General features: G+C 41.6%; 1 protein-coding gene across 3 annotated transcripts in view; it reads right to left on the bottom strand.

Annotated features, from left to right (window-relative positions):
- Window positions 1-13,820, bottom strand: part of hivep3a (HIVEP zinc finger 3a) — a 56,828-nt gene that overhangs the window by 29,279 nt on the left and 13,729 nt on the right. The window lies entirely within an intron of this gene.

Here is a 13,820-nt window from a genome sequence, read left to right as displayed (position 1 = left end):
CTGATGAGGGAAAGTGGAAACAGGTGAGCAGTGGGGGTGGCAGGTGATAGGAATGGCCGGAGGGGCAGGGGGGAGTCACTGGGTGTGAGAGACAGGTGAATGGGACAGTCTGAAGGCATCTCGTGGACATGTTGAGCAGGGGCGGGGCTAGAAGAGGGGCGCGGGGCACCAGCCTGCCCTGAAATATGACCTCCAACACTAATGCTGAAATCACACCAGTTCGAAAGAAACACTTTTTACGACTTGGGAGTGTTTATGTACTATTCCAATATAGTTACCCCCAGCTTTGTAGTCACACCAGGTAACTGGAAGCCAACACAACAACCGGTTGTGGCTTATATTTTGGCAAGCTGCAGTAATATTTGTGTCAGAGCAATAAGGGTTCCTGCATGTGTGACATGTGCAAACTAATTTTAGTTCAGTGTTATAATACAATACCCTGGAAATCCAGAGTTCTCACGAGAGCACAATTTGAATTTGCTCAGTGAGTCACTCTGGAATTCAGTAACTATGCCCTTGTAGCCGAGCTGCACCAATTACATCGGTGTATCTGATATAGGCAGGCCAGAGGCGGGCTAAACAGATGACAGCGCTGCAACATCAAAGTCATTAGTAAACGTTACAAGATGGTTACGGATGAACACCAGTTGTTGGCCGCTACAATGAACGAGTTAGACTTGGCTTTTTATCTAAAAGAGGAACAGAAGACGGCGCTCAGATGGTTCCTTTGCAAGAAGGACGTTCATGCCGTTTTGCCGACCGGATACGGCAAGAGTTTAATCTACCAGTTAGCTCCACTGGTAGCTAAGAGTTTAATCTACCAGTTAGCTCCACTGGTAGCTAAGAGTTTAATCTACCAGTTAGCTCCGCTGGTAGTTAAGCGTATGGGGCTCTGGATACGTCACGTGTGATTGGTCGTAGTGTTATCCAATTGCGTGCAGTGAGATTTTCAAATGCATGCTTGGTGCCGCCCCTCGAGTTGGGCCATTTTCATTACTCATTGCCATACCCTTAATCTTTTGGATTTGGGTCTGGATTTCCAGGCTAATTATACAATACAAAACAACCAAACAGTACGTGTTTGTGTTTCAGTTGAAACAAATGTCCTCATATTAATGGATTGGCTAATTAGTTACAGGTAAAAGCTAATGTTACACTAGCTACTTTTTAGCAACTGAAGCCAATTACATGCTGAACCCACTGGCTTTTCTTGCATGACTAATATCCAAAACAACATAAATTACAACACAGGACAAGTAAACAATGGTTACTTTTGTGTTGCAGGGACAGTGGAAACAGGAATGTCCCTATGTACGTTAGCAGCTAATGTCATGCTAACTTCTTTTAGCAATCACAGCAAGTAACATTATTTAATGACAATACAATGTAGGGGTTTTTTAAGCTGTCATTTGTCAGCTGCTCTTGCATTCTTGTTGGTTTATCGCTAAAGGAATTACCTCATGAAGTACCCCATTGTCAATAACAACTTCACTTCCTGTGTGCTTGCTAGCACTTGGTGCTAAAGGCTGAAAAGAGAAAGGAGTTATGTGATTCTACGCATGTAGTGTGTTTTAATGACCAACAATGTATTGTTATTTGCTATGATTATACTGTAAATGTTGACACACACACACACACACACACACACACACACACACACACACACACACACACACACACACACACACACACACACACACACACACACACACACACACACACACACACACACACACACACACACACACACACACACACACACACACACAGCCTATGTGCAAGCCCCAGGAAGTGATCCGGGCTTTGAAGCAAATAAAACATAGCGGCCAAACAGTGGAAATGCAAACCCCGGCCCGTCACGTGATGCCCTCTGGCCCAAATAGTATTTTTCCTACAGACTTAGATGGCGAAAGAGAAGTCTCTAAATCTGTGGAAATTTTTTGTGTCACAACCCCGGCAAAATGACTCATTTTACTATCAGAATTTGATCCATTGGGTCTGGTAACATTTGGACATTTTAGAAGAGATTAAAGCTATAGTGCGTAGTTTCTGTCACCCCCATGAGGAATTCTTAGTAATGACAACAACACTGTTGGCGCGTCCACATGATACAATCCTTCCGTGATCGCACACCAACCCCACCCCTCCTCCATGCAGTTGCTAGTAGCCAAGGAGGACACGGAGGATTAAAAAAACATGAGGGACTCTTCAGAAGAGGTAATCATCTCCACACGATTTTCTGCACTGGAAAGTCACCGGATGCCACAATCTTCTGAACATAGCCATACTGAGAAATTCAGTTGTGTGGAGCTCATAGTCTTAAGCTTAGCTTTGTAGCAACTCATTTGGCAATGGCTTGAATGGAACGTTCATTAATATCAAAACGTTACGCACTAAATCTTTAAATCATCTTAGCTAATTTTGACTAATCATCTGATTATTGTCTTGAATAATTGATCATTTGGACTATACATTTCTGAAAGAACGTGAAAAATGCCCATTACAATTTCCTGGAGCCCAGAGTGGCGTCTTTAATTGTTTTGTCCGACCAATAGTCCAAAACCCAAAAGATAGTCAGTTTGCAATCACTTAGACAGCAGCAAATCCTCACAAATGAGAAACTGGAACTAGACAATAATAAGCATTTTTGTTTGAAACAATTGAAGAACCGTTGACATTCCTGTGGCACAAACTCATATATGCTGCTCGGTTCGTTTGTTAGTGTATAAAATACTATTATTCTGGATTGTAGAATTATTTGTTTTTTTGCAACTCTACCTCCCAACCTGGATGGAAAAATCTTCCCACGTCGGATTTGACGGCCTGTTCTAACATTTGATATAAGAACAAACGCAAACTATTTGTAGTTTAGTGGTGAAGGTAGGGTTGAGTATTGAGAACTGGTTCTTAATAACATTTTTAATTCTTATTACGGAATTCTAAAAATCATTGTTTAATGTTGAATTTGGGACTAACTGCACGTCTATCTGCGCATGTATATTCTTTTGCATGGCAAGATAGAGGATATTTTCGTTATTTCAAGTTTAACACCTTGCCACCTATGATAAATTACTGTTTATGGAGGCCTAAATGTGCTGAAAATAAAGATGCTTTTTGCTTTAAACGTATTTTGGTTTGTTGTCGTACCACTGAATATGACATGAAGACTAATATTGGCTCAGTAAATCGGTCCTACTCCACTTATCCGCCTTTCTGGTGGTGACAGAGCTGCCAGTGTCAAGCTTTTTCACAGGGGAGGTTTGCCTCTGTGCAGCTGGGGCTTGTCTGGATGGCCTTATCACAGTGTGAACATCATGCTACCAAACACATTTCTTCAACAGGAAGATTTCTTTTTTGGTTAGGAATGTAGGACAAGGAAAGGATGGAAACAAAAAAGATAAGGTCTCATAATCCTGTCCTCTTTTTGCTAACCCGAACACTGTGAATTCATGTTGTACCCCAAGCTATACAATACATTAACATTTAGCCGTGGCTGAATAAAAAGTGAGGGGCTATTTTTAAAGATGCAGATGTAGAGGGTAAATGTGCCCAATTTCAGTTTAACCACCATTTTATTTGGAGAATAGCGTTTATCGTGCTTCTAAAGCTGACATAAACCAGCGATGGGAAAGAAAGCACACACACTAATGCTTTGCTGAAATTGAAAAGGTTTTGTATTACTGTGAAATTGCAACATGACAAAAGCATGTGTATGTAAAATTGACGGGAACGGTTTAAAGTAAAGCCTTGTGTTTTCATTTTGCATTGTCCATCTCATCAATTGGATAATCTCTAACGGTGATCAACATTACAACAGACTTTAGCAGGACAAGTCCAGGACAGAAAACCTTCAGCCTAACAGAGCGCAGGATTCAAGTAAAAGCCTGGGGGCAAATCAGGCTGTTCTAGCCTCTGGCTGAATGAAGAAAACCTAAATACATGCTTGTCTTTCAGAAGACAAAATAAGAGTTTGCCCGCAAAACGTAATGTGCAAATTATTAGTTTTTCTCGATTTCATTGTTTTGGTGATCGTTAGGAGCCGAAAACGTAATCACGAAAGCGTGTTGCCCCCTGAAAGTCGAAGGTTCAAATCATTAGTCGGAGACCCTTCGGTCGATTGAAATTCTTCAAATCGAGCAGTCACTTTTTTTTCTTTTTTCTTTATCAGCTACTTCTGGGGACATTTCGAGAAATAGCTGCAGAGTGAGCCCCTCCTCCTCGCTTTCACGCTGCACTCCGGTACAGGCAGCTGCGGACCTAGACCCTGGGTGAGTCTGACCCAGACTCAGGGTGAGTCCGACCCTTTCCCAGGGTGAGTCTGACCCATAGACAGTATATAATGGACCAACAGACCCCGTTGCTCTGGACGGAGACCAGTGAAGGATATTAGAGGCACTTTAGCGGTGATGGCCAGCTTTATTGCGCAGCCTCCAACTGAGACAGGCATCTTACAGAGAAGGAGAGCGTAGGTATATGTAAGGAGATAACATAGGCACAGGCTAATTATTGCTAACTAAAATGCTAGTTAACATTAGTAATTAATCCTAAACAGCTCACGTAAATTGAAACTGCCTGCAAGCTTATCCTGTACTATACGATAATTCCTCTACTATGTGACACAATCGTTAGCCTATTTTTACAAAAACGTCTGCTACGGAGCCATAACGTGAGGTACAAGGTAATGGAGCCTGAAAGAAGTCAAGTGGCGCCAAAATGAATGCTATTCAGTGGAGGTGATGGCCAGGTAGCAACAAAATGGCGCCATAGGAGGTTCGAGTTCTGAAGCGAAGCTTACCCCCTTGGTCTGACCCTAGTCTATATCCTTGACGTTCCTCTTCCGGGATTGCTCCGGTGCCGCAAGGAAATTCCGCCGGATGCATGTACATGTCGACGATGTCCGTGTCCTTCCACTTTCTTTGTGCTGGCGTTCTAACCTCCGGTGGATTTCTGAGGACTATGGTTAACTGCTCCTCAGATCTCTGCAGGGTAAATCCAGACAGCTAGCTAGACTATCTGTCCAATCTGAGTTTTCTCTCGCACAACTATTTTTCAGCGGCTCCGTGCGGAGCTTTGCATGACGATTGTGATTAGAGCTGGGCAATATATTGATATTATATCAATATCGTGATATGAGACTAGATATCGTCTTAGATTTTAGATATCGGAACATCGTGATATGACAGAAGTGTTGTCTTTTCCTGGTTTTAAAGGCTGCATTCCATTTTCTGAACTTACCAGACTGTTGTAACTGTTCTATTATTTGCCTTTACCCACTGTTTGATTTTCTCCATATCACCCAGCCCTAATTGTGATTGGTTTGAAGAAATGCCATTAAACCGGAGCACTTTTTTTTCCCATCCCGGAATGCTGTGTGGACTAGCCAGACCTTCCTCCGCTCCGCAGCGTGTGGACGGTCTGGCAAAGCGAGTTCTAGTGTTAGAAGAAGCATCTTTTTTCTATACATTTCTAAGAGGATTTACAGACATTTATTCAAAATGAACAGGTGATATCCTTGGAAAGTTTCACACTGAATCTATAAAAAAAAAAATTAAAAAAAATGCGTGTATTATGTCTGTGTGCTCCGAGTCGCAGAGAAGATGTAGATTAAGTACAAAAAGTGTCTCCACGAGTTGTGTATCACAACCGCTGCTGTAATTGCTGAAGGCCTAATCAGCGAGCCAAACTACAATAACTAACACCTTCCGTTTCTTTACACCCAACACAACCAAAACCAAAACAGTGAGCTGAAATAAGCTAACAAATCTCTGTAGCGCTCAGAGAAACTGCAGAGTTAGGTGATAATTTGTAAGACAACAACTTTTACACAACACATCATGTCATTGTATCTATTGTTAACATAAAAATATCCATTATAGCAGCTTTAGGGTATGTAAGCAGATCCTTCCAAGTTCCACTGCAGGCTGTAAGATTAAGTTCAGTAAAGTCTCTGCTTAGACATTTGACTGACACCCGACTGGCTTGCTGTAGTCAGGGACGGACGGACGAACCTCCATCAAATTGCGGGAGGAAGACAGTGACTGGTCAATATCTGATTTTACCTAAAAGGCCAATATTGGCAAACGCATATATCGGTCCGACCCTGTTTGGTTTTGCGGTGGAGTGTCAGCAGCAGCAATCTTAGGACAACGCTGGCTCCATCCTGCAGTGCCACACAGGGAGTTTCTGGGCATTGTGCCACCTGTCAGAGGAGAGAAAACAGAGTGTCCTCCTCAGCGTCCCAGCTGTCCAGTGCTTCACGTAGGGCCCTTGAACACCACCGACACAGCAGAATCTGTCACTGCCGCTGCCTCCTACACTCCAGGGTGGTCTTTACCGAGTCAGCCTGTAGTGCTTAATGAGCTCTGAAATGCATTATCACTGTCTGTTGAAGATGAGGGCATGCATGTTTGATGTACAATACAGTACGCCTGTGGGAGTGCATACTGTAGGTTCAAAGCAGGGCTGGGCTTAAAAAAAAAAAGAAAAGATTTTCCGATTTAAATTCTCATTTGAACAATCCAATATCAATTCATGAAATCCCGAATCGATCTTTGTATCATATGAAACTAACACTTAAGGAATCCATTGGTACAAACTATGTCATGCTGGCTTGTCAGGAAGCGATATTACGAATCCAACTATGGCCACGCCAAGACCCGCCCTTCAATAGCATTCACACACTACTATTGGCCAGGCGTCCATGCTTACACATACAGGTCCTATCCCCTGACCAATCCCCTAACCCTAACCTTAACCACTCGAGGTGAAATGCCTAACCCCAACCAATCGAGCTGCTTCGTAGGGCGGGTCTTGGCGTGGCCATAGTGGGCTTTCGTAATTTTGCTGTCAGGAAGGGGGTCAAAGGAACCCTCCATAGTTAGGCTACATTTTGGTGAGGGAAAATCTGGCATGGCCATTTCAAAAAGGGGTCCCCTGACCTCTCACCTTAAGATATCTGAACGAAATGTCACTCAATACTCACTGACTGTAGAGTCTATAGAGCTGCACTTTATCGTGTTGACTGCTGTAGTGTGTTCATGTTAAATACAAAGTGCATTAATGTCACGGCTTTGGGGTCAATTGAAAATGCAGCAGGTTATAGGGAACCTTACACAATTGTAGAATCTCCTTCGTATCCAGCTAAATTGGTTTTGCAACAAAAATATCCTAAAATAGATATTACATCGGAAATCGAATCGGAAATGTAATTGAATCGGGACCTTGTGAATAGGAATCGATTCAGTGGCGCTACCCAGCCCTAGTTCAGAGTATAGAAAGCAAAGAAGAAGAGGGCCCTTCTGATGTAGTGTGTTCCTGGCTATTAAAATAACTGTGTCTGGATCTAGAAGGTTGATATATGTGTGTGTGTGTGTGTGTGTGTGTGTGTGTGTGTGTGTGTGTGTGTGTGTGTGTGTGTGTGTGTGTGTGTGTGTGTGTGTGTGTGTGTGTGTGTGTGTGTCTAGCCAATAACTAACAAATAACCAGAACCACAGGCCCCCTTGCCTCCCTCCAGACTCCCAGCCACAAACAGACCAGAGATCCCCCCCCCCCCACCATACAACCACCAATGAGAACGGAACAGATTCCCCTCTCAACCTCAACCTGCCCTGATGAACAGAGAAAACAGCAGTGCCAACACATGGTAGGATGCGCAGCCGCAATTTAAAGAGTCCATGGAGAGAAATAGCGATCCGAGCTCTAAAAAGTGTCTGAGCAAAAAAAAAAAAAAATACCATGCTTGCTGGATGACCTGACTTCCCAACAGTAGACCGTGTTGACAGATGTTGTGCAGAGTGCAGCTGTGGTGGGCAGAGCTGGTTCAAACCCTACTACCAAATGTTCCAATAACATACTAATTCCATGCATGTACAAATGTGCCTTTATGGACCAAAGAGGCCTGTGTGTACTCAAGGCGCAATAATCAAGATATTTACTATACAGTGTACCACAGCACTGTAATCGTAATACACTAACCAACACACTCCCAATTCTACATACCATGCTTCAAAATACATTTTCATTTGTCGAGTACTTTATGGTTTTTATTTTCTGCCTTTTTTCTTGTCACAGCCAGGAAACCCTTGAGCGTACGCCATTGTGACAACGACTTGAAACAAGGGGAAATGGCTGCATCGGGATCGGTAACGGCAGAACTTCGGGAAGTCACTGCTTCCGGTCAAGAAATATCCCTGTATAAAATCACAACTTCTCTTTTTACACTTTGGTCTGTGTTCGGATTAAACAAACGAGATTTAGCACGTTTTGTAATTCTAATTAAGAGGCGCTGGTAGGGTGATTTCTTGACCTTTGGACAGAGCCAGATTAGCTGTTTTGGCTCGCTACAGCTACATTGGCCGCTAACTTTTTGCAGTCTTCATGCTAAGCTAAGAGTCTTCTGCTCTAGCTTGATATCAAAGGGACAGATATTGACAGGAACAAAGCATTCCCATGATAAAAGTAATTACTAATCATCAATTCTTAATTGTTTTAGCGTATCTGTCAGTTATTTCATCATGTAAATCTGAGCGTTAGTGATAGTTTGTAGACAACACAAAGGCTGAGAACTGCCAACTAACTATCTGCCAGTGAAATTGTGACCAGTTGTCTGTTGTTACTCAAGAGTTCTGTCAATATACAGTACAGGCCAAAAGTTTGGACACACCTTCTCATTCAATGCGTTTCCTTTTTACTTTCATGACTATTTACATTGTAGATTCTCACTGAAGGCATCAAAACTATGAATGAACACATATGGAATTATGTACTTAACAAAAAAGTGTGAAATAACTGAAAACATGTCTTATATTTTTGATTCTTCAAAGTAGCCACCCTTTGCTTTTTTATTAATAAGGGAAAAAATTCCACTAATTAACCTTGACAAAACACACCTGTGAAGGTAAAACCATTTCAGGTGACTACCTCATGAAGCTCATTGAGAGAACACCAAGGGTTTGCAGAGTTATCAAAAAAAGCAAAGGGTGGCTACTTTGAAGAATCTGAAATAGAAGACATGTTTTCACTTATTTCACACTTTTTTGTTAAGTACATAATTCCATATGTGTTCATTCATAGTTTTGATGCCTTCAGTGAGAATCTACAAAGTAAATAGTCAAAATAAAGAAACACATTGAATGAGAAGGTGTGTCCAAACTTTTGGCCTGTACTGTATATGTCACACATTTCAGTTTGATTGATCCTCTCAAGAAAATGTAAGTTATTGTATATATTTTATTTTTTAAACCACATCCTTAACCCTTGTATTGTCTTCCCGTCGACAACCATGCACTTGTTTTGGTTTGCCTGTTCAGAAAGCATAAAAGTAGCCTATAAATTATCACTCAATTCTGTGTTACAGCTTCTTAGCCAACTTTATAACTTATTACCACTAGTTTTACACTTATTTTTGGAATTGATGGCCAATAAACCTCATTTATATGAAACTAATTTTTGAACAAACAAACATTATGAATTGTTTTGACAAATAGTTAGGATCAGAGGCACATATGTTTATGGATGATCACAAATTTTCTGGGTAGACCATGAAGGTAGTGATCATCAATAAGCGTTTGGAACCATCCATGTTATTTTTGGGAAATTTGGTTGAAAGAAAGCCATAGCAACTGATATAGAAACTTTGGTAACACTTTACTTAAGGTATCGACATAATCGTGACATGACACTGTCATAACTATGACATGACACTGTCATGAACATGTCATAACCTTATAAACAAGTCATAAACGTTTATGACTTCTGTCATTAAGTGTTATTCGGTTTTTGTCATGACAAGTTGACATTAAATTTGTTTGGGATGTCTTTGTCATGACAACTTGACATAATGTCATCCTGTTGAATGTCAAGTTGTCTTAATAAGGGCACTCCAAAGAAATTTAATGTCAAGATGTCATGACAAAGACAACTTTTGGTAATGTCACTTTAAATAATGTCATGTTGTCATAACCAAGACAACCAAAAACCGAATGACACTTAATGACAGAAGTCATAAACGTTTATGACTTGTTTATAACATTTATGACACGTTCATGACAGTGTCATGTCACGATTATGTCGATACCTTCAAGTAAAGTGTTACTGAAACTTTGACACGAGGACAACACAAGGGTTAAGTATCAGAAAAATGCTCATAACTGCTCCATTATCCTTGTCAAAATGTACAGGAAGCTGATGTGCCCTGACAGATGTGCAGCATGGACCACCAAAGCGTTGGGCAATCCCATAACAGTTTCAGTCAATCTTGCTGTGCATACTGATCTGCACAGGTGGTCCACCACCAAAGCCCTATTTTGGGCCAGGAAAAACCCTGCTCCCAGGCCCGCTGGAAGCTTTGCCAAACACTGGCTGATGTTTCTGCAGGTCCTTGGTCAGCATCGCAGGCTGACAAAAGTCGATACTTCATGGCCTTACGTTCTAAAAACAGCAGAGGGAAGGATTTAAAGCCTCTGAACACCCACACAGGTGATTTTAGTTATTCTTAGACCTCTGCTCAGGTTAAAAGGTGGGCCGGAGCTTTGACGGGAACTTATTACGTCACAAATGTTGTTTCGGGGGGTCCTTTGCCCTGCCCTCAAAAAGGTACAACAAAGTGAACAGAAGGCACAGAAAGATGTCAATCAGTCAGTCTAAACACACCCACAAAGCCCTGGGAAGAGGTGTAATCAGCCAGAATAACTGAAAAAAACCTGTGTGGGTGTCCAGGGCCTTTAAATAACAAACTGTACCTGTTTACAGAGTATCAAAACACTGGATACTCCTTTTCTGCCCTTTAAATTTCACTAAACCCAATGTATATTCTGTAGGTAAACCAAGGGCAATTACTCTATAAATAAAAATGGTTATATTGATATTTACAGACCGAGACTCACTGACAACAGGTTCTTTTACGGCAAAGTGGGGAACGCATATATTTGGAGCAGCAGCAAACCAAATCAGCAACAAGGAGAGAGGCACAAAGAACCATAGAATGGGAGGCATTGTGCAAGGGAAGAGAAAACAAGTTAAAAATATTTAGAGGAAATGCTAAATATAGGACAAATGACCAGCTTCTTGCTATATTTGTCCCCACATCCCAGTTATGCTGTTCCTGCGAGTGTTTGTGGTTTCAGGGAGTGAGTGTGGGTTTCGGTAATGCTGCTGACTCAAACTGTGACACTGTTTGCATACACTCATCACCATGGCATTATGACAAAGGCATACCGCTAAAGGCTAAACCTGCAGCCAAATGAATAGCCAGCATCTCGTAAGACTGTGTGAATCCATATTTCTGGACTCGAACATCAATTCTAAGCAGACAAGTAAGATTCATCACTACCTGGTGGTAGCATTGACAGTGAAAGAAATGGACACAGACGCGATAGACTTCAACGAAGACCAGTGAAGGATATTAGAAGCACTTTTCCGGTGGTGGCTGAGCATGCCGCGCGGCCTCCAACCGAGCTTGACGACGTAGATGTGACGTGAGCAACCTGTCTGAAAGTTGGAAGTCTTCTGGTAGCTGTGCCAAGAGAAATATGTTCGTGGATAAATGTTACTTCATATGAATTCACTTGCCACATACTGAAGTATTTCCAATCCATCAAAACGTTGCGGAAATATTTTGTTCCGATGCTTTTCACGGAGTCGCTATGGGCTTCTCCCTTGACTGTATGCATCCACGTCCCCAATTGCCTGCGACCTTCTCCTGACTATACGGTAATTTTTCTACTGTGCGACAGAAAGTCATATTGACTTATGACATTGGTTATGACAATCGTTAATCGTTTACAAAAACTGCTGCTACGGGGCCATAACGTGAGATACAATGGACAAATGGAGTCTTTAAATGCTTCAGATGTAAAGTTATTCACTGTCAAAGTGACACCAAAATGAATGGGAGTCAATGGAATGCTAGCGGAAGGTGATGGCTTGTTAGCCGATGATTCTTTCCATAGAAGGTACGCTTTCCGGATGCTCGATTACCCCCTTGGGTGGTAGGCTTCGGCCAGTGTAAACATTTTCAAACCGGTTTGATATCAAACCAAACACCGGAGCGGTATACCGAATTTTCCCACTAGGTGTCGCACTTGTCTCAGCCGCTCCTGAGTGAGACTGAGAAAGCCCATAATGAGAGTGTAGCGACTCCAGTCCACATGGTGGCAGTAATGCGTCTCTAAGCCGTGACTTTTTTGCTGGCATGAGCTTATTTATAATTGAGCTCAACAGTTGTCTCGCATTGCCAGACCTTCCTCCACAGCGCTGCGGAGGAGGGTTTGGCTAGTCCACACAGCATTCCCGGGATGGTAGTAAAAAATAAGCGCCGGATGGAGCAACGGTGCCTCTGCAAAATAGCCTCGGGGAGGAACTTGGTGGAACATGTTTATGCAACAGAAAACTCAGATTGGACCCGAAATAATGTTACATATCACAGATTCAATGTCCCATGCTTATTAAAAGAAAAACACGTATTGCTGGCAATTCACATGTATGTTCTCATCCTTGCATAAGAATATAAAGCAGTTTTGATGGTGTCTCATGCTATAATGCTCCATATGTTTTATCTGTTACACAGTGAATATTGAACTTTAGCTAAACTTTTTTTTTTTTTTTTTTTTTTTTTTAAATCACAAATCGAATCCTAATCGCAATATCTGCCAGAAAAAAAATAGAAAAATCGCAATTAGATTCCCCAAATCGTTTCAGCCCCAATTTAAATAAGGAACTAGTTGATCAAATAATAAAGATTTTGGGACTTGGCCTTAGTAAGAGACAGTGACATGCCATAGAGATGTTTCACACCAAATCACTACCCATATCAGAGCAGTGAGAGTGCACCGGTGCATGAGCAGAGCCAGGGAGAAAAGTGAAATCAGGAAGTTAATGGAAACCAGTGAATAGCTGATAACAACCACATGCAAAGTCTTCACAGGAGCTTGAACATGTTCAGCGGGCTGTAACTCTGCATGATGTGATATAACTCAGATGGATCAATACTAACACTGTTGAGCCTGATGCATCTGGGTGAGCTGTGCGTTGGCTTAAGCAGGATCCAGAGCACAAAACAGTACATCCCAACCTGCTTTATTTTTAAGCAACTAAAAAGCATGCCAAAGCAATCTTTTTGTGGAAAACACAGCTTGGATACAAACCCATCCGAATAGGTGTGGAAGAAAATAAAATCATTTAACAAGTGTATCGTGATTTTTTTGCGCGAACATTTTTAAAAATGATCAATAATCAATATAGAAATCAATATAGAAAAAAAAAAGTTTTACCAATAATTCACTTAAATATCTTTTGTTTATACGGTAGCACTGACAGCGACGACATCATATACGTTTCCAGCAAAACAGACGGAAAGCAGAAAATCCATATTATGTACTCCTTTACAAATGAAATAAATGTCAGACTGACGGACTGACTGACGTGATGTGCATTCTTCTTAGAAAACAATTAGTTTTCAGAAATGTCTCATGATATAGTGCATTATTCAACTTTTGTTTTTGTTAAAGAAGGAAAGAAAATCCCAATACTCAACACTACCGAATCGCAATCAATGAAAATAGAGATTGAATCGGCACCCATGTATCGTGAAAAGAATCGAATCGGGACAAAAGCATATCGCCCCGGCCCTACCCAACGCAATGAGCTTTTCTTCTTCTCTTCCTTGAGCTGGGCTGTAAATGCAAACCAATCTGCTTGGATCTCAAGGTGATGTAATGCAGGGAGAGAGCAGCCATATGTTCTCCTATTTCACCAACAGTGAATCAACAGACAGGGACGAGGCAGTCTGCCAAAGAGGCTGCCTGTCCAAGAATCTATATGGT

The sequence above is a fragment of the Perca fluviatilis genome, chromosome 13, assembly GCF_010015445.1.
Source record: "Perca fluviatilis chromosome 13, GENO_Pfluv_1.0, whole genome shotgun sequence".
Classification (NCBI taxonomy): domain Eukaryota; kingdom Metazoa; phylum Chordata; class Actinopteri; order Perciformes; family Percidae; genus Perca; species Perca fluviatilis.
This window is presented reverse-complemented; position numbering and strand designations above follow the sequence as displayed.